This window comes from Leptonychotes weddellii, unplaced genomic scaffold (assembly GCF_054177405.1).
Source record: "Leptonychotes weddellii isolate Sample4059 unplaced genomic scaffold, ASM5417740v2 HiC_scaffold_6061, whole genome shotgun sequence".
NCBI classification, from domain to species: Eukaryota; Metazoa; Chordata; class Mammalia; order Carnivora; family Phocidae; genus Leptonychotes; species Leptonychotes weddellii.
Window position 1 is genome coordinate 1 of NW_028029123.1, and position 10,474 is coordinate 10,474.

Here is a 10,474-nt window from a genome sequence, read left to right on the forward strand (position 1 = left end):
GGGGGCTGCGGTCCCTTTCCCTGAGGCGTCGCGGGGGCTCCCAGGGGCCTTTCGCACTTGGAAAGAAGTTGGTGGCACGACCGAAGGTGTTCAGGGTTCCGGCCCGAGACCCGCCACCCGTCCCGTTTCCGTAGTGTAGTGGTTATCACGTTCGCCTCACACGCGAAAGGTCCCCGGTTCGAAACCGGGCGGAAACAGCCTTTTTCCCTCAAAGTTAATCCTCCTAACGGAAGGATAAAAGGCGACGTTGGGTAACGATAGCTGCACCTGTGATTCTCAGGAACCTTAAGAGAAGTGCCATTACTACCCAACGGGCCCACTATCTATGAGTCAGTATTCGTTTCTCTTCTCGTAGGCCGGTTGAAGAGGCCATAAAGTTACAGGGTTCCCTCCGGAAGCGCCCAGCAATCCCACTTCAGGTTGGATTTTATATCAGGAAATCCCTTAAAATTCCCTTTGTTATCTTCTAGCTCTTGAATCTTCTCTGCAGGCTGACTTGGGAAAACGATTATGTTATCTCAAGTGATTCCTAAGGGTACTGCTCTGCTTCCCTCACTCTGGAGCAAAATTGCAAAACAGGTTAATTTCCATGACAAAGCCAAAGTAAATACATCTAAATCCCTATCTGGATCTCAAGCCAAGGATTTGTGGAATCAATATTCCATATCCATACCAATTAAAAGTATATATTTTTGTATTTTACCACAATTAAAAAAATAACAGCCAAGGACACTATGTATATTTTTCAAAGACATGACCTTATTTACATATACAAAGAGATACTGGAATAAAAAGACATATGGTGAACCCCAGAGAGTGTAAACTTCTGGGGATGGAAAAGGGAATGGGTGTGGATAAACAGAAAATAACTGAAAGACAAATACGAAAGAACCTTGTTAGAGCATCCATGTTAATGTTTCCTGAACTAAGAAACATAATACTTAATCTTACATACCCAGGATCTAAAAAAATATATTAACTAATCAGGGAAGTGGAATTTTTTAAATGCCACAGAAAAACAGAATTTTATCTAAGTAAACCAGTCTAGTGAAAAACATAAGGAACATATTTTTTTAAATACATGATATGGTGGAAATGAGACCAGCTATGTCAGGAATCCCTAATACAAAGACTAAATACTGCTAATTATACTGGATTCAAGTCTTCTCAGGGTATGTATAAAAGTAAATTCCAGTTACAGCAGTGTAGTAGACAGAAAAGGGATAAATATTAAGAGTAGTACAAATCTGTACCAAGCTACGCATGAAAGAACTAAAAAGGGGGAAAATACTGTTTCAGGATTTCTTTTCCTTTAGTGCCCACGGGTCTTGGTCACACCGCTTCTAAGAATGAAGAGGTAGACCAGACAAAGAGTGGTGGGCAGCAAAGCATAGTTTATTGAGCAAGAGTATAAAGCTCCTGGGGGCGGGGGGGGGGGCAAGTGTGTTTCCTCTGGAGTTTCTAAGTTTAGGGGGTTTTATGAGCTCTTTTGCAGAACTATCTTAAGCAATCAGGGTGTGCTGAGTGGTGCCAATCAGGGCTCTGGTCAGACATCTGCCTACCTATTAGGTTAATGTCTCTGTACTGATGGTCTTTTTTGCTGACATCTGGGGGCTTATGTCTTAACTGCCCCCTGCCCGTGATCTTGACAAATGCTTTGTGGTTAATTGTCTTATTTTAGGACCTTTTGCAGAAGTCATTTCTGCAAGGGCTGCAAAGCAGAATGTCCTATCTAAGCTGCAAAACAGGATGTTAGTGATCTCTTTATTTTAGCTGTCCTGACTCCATGTTTTCTCGTTGGGGACCCTGGCCCTGACTACCTAACTGTCCAACTAACTCCTGATACACAGAGGGCTAAATAAGCACTAATACACACGATATGGAGAGTGAGGCAGAGAACAACACTGATTGTTCTTGCTTTCCCGTAAAGGAGGTGCACAGGACAGAATGGTAATAAGTGAGGTCTCGACCTTTCTGAAGGAAAGGCCACACAACAAAGACTTTCTAAGTGCAAACACCACGTCCCTGGGTGGGCTCGAACCACCAACCTTTCGGTTAACAGCCGAACGCGCTAGCCGATTGCGCCACAGAGACTACGGGACCCTGTGCCCTCCTCCCAACAGAGAGCAAGCACGCGCTCAACGCCAAGGGGAGCCACCGCCTTTGCAGGACCACCGTTCAGGCTCCAAAGCTTCCGAACACCCAGGAGGAGGAGTCGACGCGACGTGTTCCTTGCGTTTGAACCCCCTGCGTTGGACGATTCCGAACTGCTGGTCACTGTGGTGGGAACCAGAAAGATAAAGGGAAGGGGGATGTCGGGGTAAGGGCGGGGGGAGAGGGGAGAAGCGGGAAAGAGATCAAGGGAAAAGAGGAAACGTGAAAAGGAGCGAAAGAAAGAAGTATGGATGAGACGAAGAGACTGCTAGGAAATCTGTGAAGAGGCACCGGCCCGGATCTGAGATATGAAAGTTGTTTTATTATGTAGCAGAATGGAGAGGAAGGGAGAAGAGCATGAAAGAGAACGGCACGAACATCTATCTGTAGGTGTCCAAGAATAAAACAGCAAAAGAAGTATGAATATTTTTTTTAAAGATTTTATTTATTTATTTATTTGAGACAGAGAGAATGAGAGAGAGAGAGAGAGCACATGAGAGGGGGGAGGGTCAGAGGCAGAAGCAGGCTCCCTGCCGAGCAGGGAGCCCGATGCGGGACTCGATCCAGGGACTCCAGGATCATGACCTGAGCCGAAGGCAGTTGCTTAACCAACTGAGCCACCCAGGCGCCCTGAATATTTTTACATCAAAAAATTATGGTAAGTGCAGTGGCTCCCAGCAGGACCGTGGTGCATCGTCACTGTATAGTGGTTAGTTCCCTTGTGGCTGGAGCAACCTCTGTTCAAACCAAGTACAGTTGGATAGTGTCTGACCAGTCTTTTTGGGTTGCTCTTAATCCCAGCACCAGCTGTGCACCTTAGTTAGCAGCAGTCCGAACAGAGGATACACGCTGGCCCCACAGTGGAAGCGGTCAGAAGAGGAGTAAATCCCAGTGCACAAACCTTCGGGTGGCCGGCCAAGTTTCCTTGTCTCCCTACTGAGCAGAAAATATCCCCAAAGATGAAATACCGCCTTTCAAAGGGACTGGCCTATAGCTTTCACTAATGAAATAGTGTCCTCATAGTCTTTTTTCTGGTAAAGATATTTCAAGTATCAGTGTGCGTGTGGGAGGGAGGGGTAACACTAAATGAGAACCAGTTTTTGAGTTTACAATAAAATGCAAACAAGATGTCATGGTCTACCCAGCTTGTCTCCATCTGCGTTCCGCTAGGTTTTATGGGAACAGTAAATTATTGAACTATAGTTCACACAGAGTAAAAATCACAAATCTTTAGTGCACACTTGGTTGAATGTGGGCAAATGTAATCATCACCCAAATCAAGTTATGAAAAATTGCCATCATCCCCGCAGTGTATGTTGAGCCCCTTTCCAGGTAATTCATAACCTATCTCACTTAGTTAATTATTAGTTTGAGGTCTATTTGCTATAGGCTACTACTGCTTATTCTTGAAATTCAAATAAATGAATGCTTATTTTTTTGCATTTGCCTTTTTTATGCAACATTATGTTCATTAAATATATCCATATTGACATGTACATCACTTCTTGATTTCGGTATTATTGGAGTAACTTTGGTATTAATTAGTGTTATTGATGAATATTCTTAGTGTTTTGATGAATATTCTGTACCAGTCCTTCTGTGTACTTGTGCATTGATAGATGTACTGCAATTGCTGAGTCATGGAGTAGGTATGAGTTTAACTTTATTAGAAATTACCAACAGTCCTCGAGAATAGTTTTGAACCAGTAACTACAGTTGCAATTGCTCCACATTCTTATCAGCATTTGGTGTACTAATTCTTTTAAATACAGCCATGCTGGAGGGTGGGTAATATTATCTCCTTATATTTTAATTTGTATTTCCCAAATAAGTAAAAATATCAAGAATATTTTTAAAAAATAGGCTCCACACTTTGAGCTCACAGCCTCGAGATCAAGATCTGAGCTGAGCTCAAGGGTTGGACACTTAACCAACTAAGCCACCCAGGCACCCTCAAGAATGTTTCTTGTAACTTTTGGTCATTAAGATATCTTACTTTATGAAGAAAGTCTATTCGAATATTTTGCCTACTTTCATTTGGTTTAGTTTTTTTAAATTACTGACTTATAAAAATTCTTCACATATTTGAATAATTGAGACATTTTAAAGTAATATAGCTAATATGTTTTCTCAGTTTGTGACTTAACTTTTGACTTTCACATGGTGATTTTTCGTGAGTACAGGTGTTCAGTTTGGATGAAATCTTTTTAGCTTCATTTTTTCTTTTATATTTATGGCTTTTTATGTTCTATAAAAAAATCTTTGTGCCAAATATTGTGAGTGTATTCTCCCAAATTCTCTATGAGCTCTAGACTTTTAGTTTTAATTAAAAAATCTGTGACATATTCTCAAAATCAAAATATTCTTGGGTGCTATCAATGACAATGCATAGAAAATACTTCTAAAATGCTCCTAGTAGAATCCATTAGGTTCCCATACTTGTGGGAATGATGGTATTAGCATACTCCATGATCACAGGAAATTCAGAAATTATCGTTCAAACCTGTCAAGTGCTGAGTGAAGATGACTCTTGGAAATCTTTACAACACAGTTTCCCCTTATTTGCAATGGGTGTTTACTGGATCTAGGGACAGTCTGCATAGATAACTTGCACTGGTATTTTCTGAATTACATTCTTCCCAAGGCTATCTCCAGTGATTCCTCCGTAGTATTTGGCTTCCTTTAGATGGTATTTTACTTTATTTTTTAGATGGCATTTTATTTTATTTTTTAGATGGCATTTTATTTTATTTTTTAGATGGCGTTTTAAAAAGCCCTATCTGAGAACGTATCATGCAAACACACACACACACACTCATACACACACAAACACATTTGTCATAATATGTGGCTTTCTTTAGATAGCATTTTAAAAAACCCTGTCTGAGAGCCCATCATGCAAATACACACACACACACACACATTCATACACACACAAACTCACATTTGTCATGTTTGAACACTTACCTCCCTCACACATTCCCCTTCCTCTCCCATCCAGGGCAGGGACCTGACCCACAATCTATCCAGGACCAATTCTAGAAGGTCCTGGGGTGGATCCAGGATCCCACGGGATTGATAATTCTACCATTTCCGTGTATCTCCTACTCCAGACCTTGATGACAAGCATTTGCAGCTACCTCACGCCTACGTTATAAGGTGCCTGCGGGCACCGGGTTCACAACTCCAAGCCACAGGAGCCAAAGGCCTCTGCAGTGCTGGTGTTTGTGTGGGAACACCGAGGCTGGTTGGGTCAGGCGCGTTTCTCCCTCCTGGTGCCGCTTTCAGCCCTGCTTGGGAAATCGGGTCCCCACTCTCATCCTCCTGGCTCTCCTATTTCGTGACCGAAGTGTCTGGATGTAACTGCTTCTTGCACCACACCTCCTGTCTGTCCAAAAGGTGCCGGGGGTACACTCTGCTCATTCCCTACAGCCGGAAGTGGCTGTGGCAGCTTCCGCGCCGGGACCCCGCCCATCGAGCTCGGCACCAGGCCGGGAATTTCTCGCAGGCTGGCGGGCGGGCACCAACAGAAGAAAGGCCACGCGGCGCATATTGGTGGGAAAGCATGGGGGACGTCGCCCGAAGGCCTCCCGCTCCACATTCCCTTTGGGGCCAAGTCGGAAGGAGGCACCCCTTCCAGGAACATGGGGGCCCGAGACCAGCCTTCGCGTTCAGGCTCCCGGGTCCAGCGCGCGCTCTCCGTTCCTGCCGCGGCTAGTCAGCTGTTCCTCGCCTCTCACCCGGCTTCTTCCTCTCCCTCCTCGTCTTCCACTCCCGCTGTGTTCCTGGCGACAGGAAGCCGCCACCCCATTACCCACCCGCGGAAATGACCCGGCCTCCTCTCCTGTGCTTGCGGAGGGAGCTGGATCCACGTTTGCCAAACAATGAGAGGAGAGAGAAGCTGCGGCAGCAGGCCACCTGTTCCTGTGCGGGTGCTCCTGGCTCAGCCCTTCGACGGGCCCGGCTCAGCGGCCTGGAATCGTTGCTCCTCCTTGAGGGGCCAGAGACGTGCGCGGCTCACGGAGCTGGCCAAGTTAGTGTCTCTCCCACGGCGGAGCAGCAGTATCCTGTGGGGGCCGCTCTTACCCAGAAGAGACACCTGACAGCTGGTCCAGCAGGAGCCCAAACTCTGCACACGGGACCACTTCTTACGTCGCTTCCGTCGGCCCATCCATCCCTGGGAGGGCCTTCGAGAGAGGGGGAATGATGGAGGAGGACGCACTCTTCAGTGGCAATAAAAATTCCACTTTTCTCTGACTTGCCTCACTGCTCCTCTCCACTCTTCCGTTCTAGCCCCTCTAGGATATAAGAACGGTGCTCTTGCTTTCCTTGCAGAATGTGTGTGTGTGTGTGTGTGTGTGTGTGTTTTGTTTTTTTGGTCCATGGCTCCCTTTCCTCCAATGGACATTTATTCACATATCCACAAATTACTAGTAGAATGGCATTTGTATGAGTCTTTCCTCAAATGCTGCAGATCAAAATTACTCAAATATCTATCATTTGTTTTTAGTTTTACGATGATGTGATACTTATCATTACACCATTATCATTAACACCAAAATTAAAGTATGACAAAGGCAATAACATATATAAAAATCATAATGTTGCTAGATAGAAAAAGTGTATATTCATTCCCGTAAATTTGAAGAAAGGACAAGCTGGAAAGTGTATCAAAGGACCATACATGCTTGGATGATAGAAAATTTGTCTTGATCCTGGTGATGATTGCACATTTCAATATTTAAATAACTGTCCCTTAATTATTTGGGCATTTTGTTCTGTGAATACACATAACTGTTTTCCTTTTTAGGATAAAACTCAACTATCCAATGTTAGAGAATCCAGCATAGACCAGGACCAGTCTGGAGTGTATTGCAAACTCTTTAAAATCTGCTCTTTTTGTGTACAAAAGTCTCACTAATGTGTGAAATATTTCCACCAGAAAAACCCCCGGCATGACTAGACCATTTCCTTAGGGGAAGCTACACACAGGGCTTATTGAGAGCTCGCACCTCATCTTTAGATATTTTCTGTTAAATGGTGAAATGTGGAGCATGCCAGGGGTTTCTCTGTGACAGAGCTACATATAGCTTAGTGCACTATTGGGTTTTCCTCTCTTCTCCTGACCGTATTGCACTGATGGCCGGCGAAAAGCGTGGCTCTCTGCCTGCAGGTAAGGAGAGGGGCCCATGCGGCTTGAAACACAAAGAAAAACTGAATCCTTGCCGTGACTCGGATTCGAACCGAGGTTGCTGCGGCCACAACGCAGAGTACTAACCACTATACGATCACGGCGCGCCACGGCCCCGGGGGCAGGCTCACGCCTTGCTCTACTAATTTTAACAAATACATTCCAGTTATTGCACTGCTTTGTTCTCGGACAACTGCAAAGTACTCGTGCTGTTTCCCTCCCCATTCTGACGCATTTATCATCTCCACTGCATCCAGCCCGTGCATCTGTACAGGCCTCCTGGGAAGTATCTTTGCAGCGTCCATGCCGCCCCCATTTCTTTCCCTCCTCCTTACACTTCCTCTTTTGATCCCCGCACCCTCCACTCCAGCTGGCTCTCACCCCACCGACCGCAGCCGAGCAGAGCTCCTGCAGCGCAGATAGGCGGGTGAAGGCGAAGCAAATGGAAGAGCCATCACGCGAGCCCACCAGGCGTTCTGCTTCTCTTGGGCCCCTCTTGCCTCAGGCCCGGGGGATGACGGCCCTGGGTGTGTGTGGGGGGGGGCGCTGGCATCTGAAGCGGGTATGGAACGAGGTGTGGGGAGGCTGTTCGGCTGGCTGCCCTTCTGCCTTTGGAATCGCCCAACGCACGGGTTTCAAACGCGACGAACACGCCGTATCAACTCCTCTCGGGTTTTCCGAGACTTTGGAGACTTAACGGCTGTCCTGCAAAGGTGGGTGGCTCCCCCTAGCGTTGAGTGCGTGTGCTTGCTCTCTGTTGGATGGCGACGTGCGCCTCCACGAGTCTCTGTGGCGCAATCGGTTAGCGCGTTCGGCTGTTAACCGAAAGGTTGGTGGTTCGAGCCCACCCAGGGACGCGGTGCTATTTTTTAGAGCGTTACAGTGTCTACAGTTGTTTCTACCCTGTGCATCGTCTCACCTAAAGGGAGAGAAATGCCTCTATCACCCTGCGGTCCTTAAGTGTTTTGTGTACAAGAGAAGGACCTAAACCAAGATCGTCACGGATCCTCGGATCCTTGAAGAGCTGGAGGAAAACAGGTCACCAGGAATCCTCAAGAGTAGAATCATCATCGTTACCTTCTGAATTCCTTTTAACAATGAAGTTTCTTTGTGTTAGTATTTATTTAACCCTTTCCATATACATTTGAAATTAAGTTGGTTTTATGCTATTAGTATTATAAGTAATACTGCAAATGCCTAACCAACTGAACCACCCAGGCATCCCTGTTATTTTTCTCTTAATTAGAAATTGTCCAGGCAAAGATTATAGTTAATTCAATTTAATATCACTCAAAGAATTTAACAATAGATCTTAAAATCTCAAAGGGAGCTGACACATAATACAGAAATATATGTTGGAATCGTATATTAGATGATACCTAAAACATTTACTGAAAGTTGTGAGTGGAATAATTTTTTTAATTTTTAAAATTTTTTTAAAGATTTTTATTTATTTGAGAGAGAGAGAGTGAGAGAGAACAAAAGGGGAGAGGGTCAGAGGGAGAAGCAGACTCCCCGCTGAGCAGGGAGCCTGATGCGGGATCATGACCTGAGCTGAAGGCAGTTGCTTAGCCAACTGAGCCACCCAGGCGCCCCATGAGTGGAATAATTAAGTCATGATGATTTCTAGAATTTTAAAAACTTAATCTTCACTTAAAAGATATTATATGGTATATGTTAGGTATATGGTATTAATTTACCGGAACACATAATTTTAAATTATATAAAGTTAGTTATTGGAATTAAAGTTTGTCAATGACCAGTAAAACCAGGATAGGTAATTTAGGATGTTCAGTGTCATTAGGATTTTGAAGAGAAAATTAATCCAAGACTTGTACAAACTAGAATACTATGCTACCAATATTTTCTAAATTGTTAGAAAATCAGGAAGACAATATAAAGTTTTTAGACCAAAATGATTAAATCAGTCTGATGCACACAAGGAGTTCTCTTTAGAAACATGACATGACATAAAACATTTTCTATGCCATAATATGTCGATTATTAAAATTCTTTTTAAATAAAGATTCATTTATTTGAGAGAGCAAGAGCGTGGAGCAGGGGAAGGAGTAGAGGGAGAGAATCTCAAGCAGACTCCCCACTGAGCAGTGGAGCCCAACATGGGGCTCAATCTTATGACCCTGAAATCATGACCCTGGGATCATGACCCTGAGACCATGACCTGAGCCAAAATCAAGTCAGTTGCTTAACCGACTGAAGTACCCAGGCACCCCTCAATTACTAAAACTAATTTGTTAAAAGTATTTGAAATTCATCCTTACTATCATCTCGAATTTTTTCCCTTGTACCTAGTACTGAGACCACTAATTTATCCACAGCTAAACCTTTTTTCCCTTTCTGAGTTACAGAATCAGCAAGAAAGCAAATGCAAGTATAAAACCTCATCAATAGCATCCTTGGACATCCATGACCTCTGGGGTCATGAAAATTAAAGCTGTCACTACCCCACTTCAGGGAGAGACACAATTGAACACACACCAATCAGGATCTGTCTGCTTGGACTCAGACTGCCGCCCGGACTAGGTCAAGGCCAGGACAAGACAATATCTCACCTCTCCCTGCTCTGGGAGATGCTTTGGACCCTCAGTCCAGGCCTCACTGGAGTTTAGAGATTCAGTGCAGAGGCTCTCCGAACCTGGACCTGGGTTAAAATCCCCCTTTGAGATTTTAAGAAGAGGCTTCTTCAGGCTGGGAAGTTGGGAAAAGAGTTTCCTGGACTTGGGTAGTGGCTGTGAAAGAGGGGAATGCTAGCCACTAGATTATCAGACCACGCTAGATCTCTGCTTTGGCCTTTGCAGTAAAAGTTAGATTTGCCAGAGGTACAGAGCAAAAGTGGGGGCGATTCCCAGCGGCCCAAGGCTCCCAGCCCTTGCCCCGCTGCTCATCACCTCTCCCAGCCTCAGAGGCGCTTTGGGCTCTGAGGTCTGGCCCCAAGGTAACTGGCCTGTGCCAAGTTCTAGTCGAGCTTTAGCCCTGTGTGTGGCAGAGCCAAGGCCACGCTCTCTGTCCGAGCCTCGGTCTCCTGGTGAGTGCGGGGCGGACTCGGCTCGCCGCGGGTGGGGTCCCTCTACTTCGGGACCCGCCAGCTAGCTCAGGGGCTCTCCTGAT

At 45.2% G+C, this 10,474-nt stretch overlaps 4 non-coding genes across 4 annotated transcripts; 2 read left to right on the forward strand and 2 right to left on the reverse strand.

The window, feature by feature from the left end:
- The first annotated feature begins 124 nt into the window (after window positions 1-124).
- TRNAV-CAC (transfer RNA valine (anticodon CAC)) lies at window positions 125-197 on the forward strand. The gene has a single exon. It is a non-coding gene; the product is annotated as a tRNA-Val (tRNA).
- A 1,823-nt stretch (window positions 198-2,020) lies between these two features.
- Window positions 2,021-2,094, reverse strand: TRNAN-GUU (transfer RNA asparagine (anticodon GUU)). Its single transcript has one exon. It is a non-coding gene; the product is annotated as a tRNA-Asn (tRNA).
- A 5,283-nt stretch (window positions 2,095-7,377) lies between these two features.
- Window positions 7,378-7,449, reverse strand: TRNAH-GUG (transfer RNA histidin (anticodon GUG)). Its single transcript has one exon. It is a non-coding gene; the product is annotated as a tRNA-His (tRNA).
- Window positions 7,450-8,128: 679 nt separating this feature from the next.
- TRNAN-GUU (transfer RNA asparagine (anticodon GUU)) lies at window positions 8,129-8,202 on the forward strand. The gene has a single exon. It is a non-coding gene; the product is annotated as a tRNA-Asn (tRNA).
- Window positions 8,203-10,474: the final 2,272 nt, after the last annotated feature.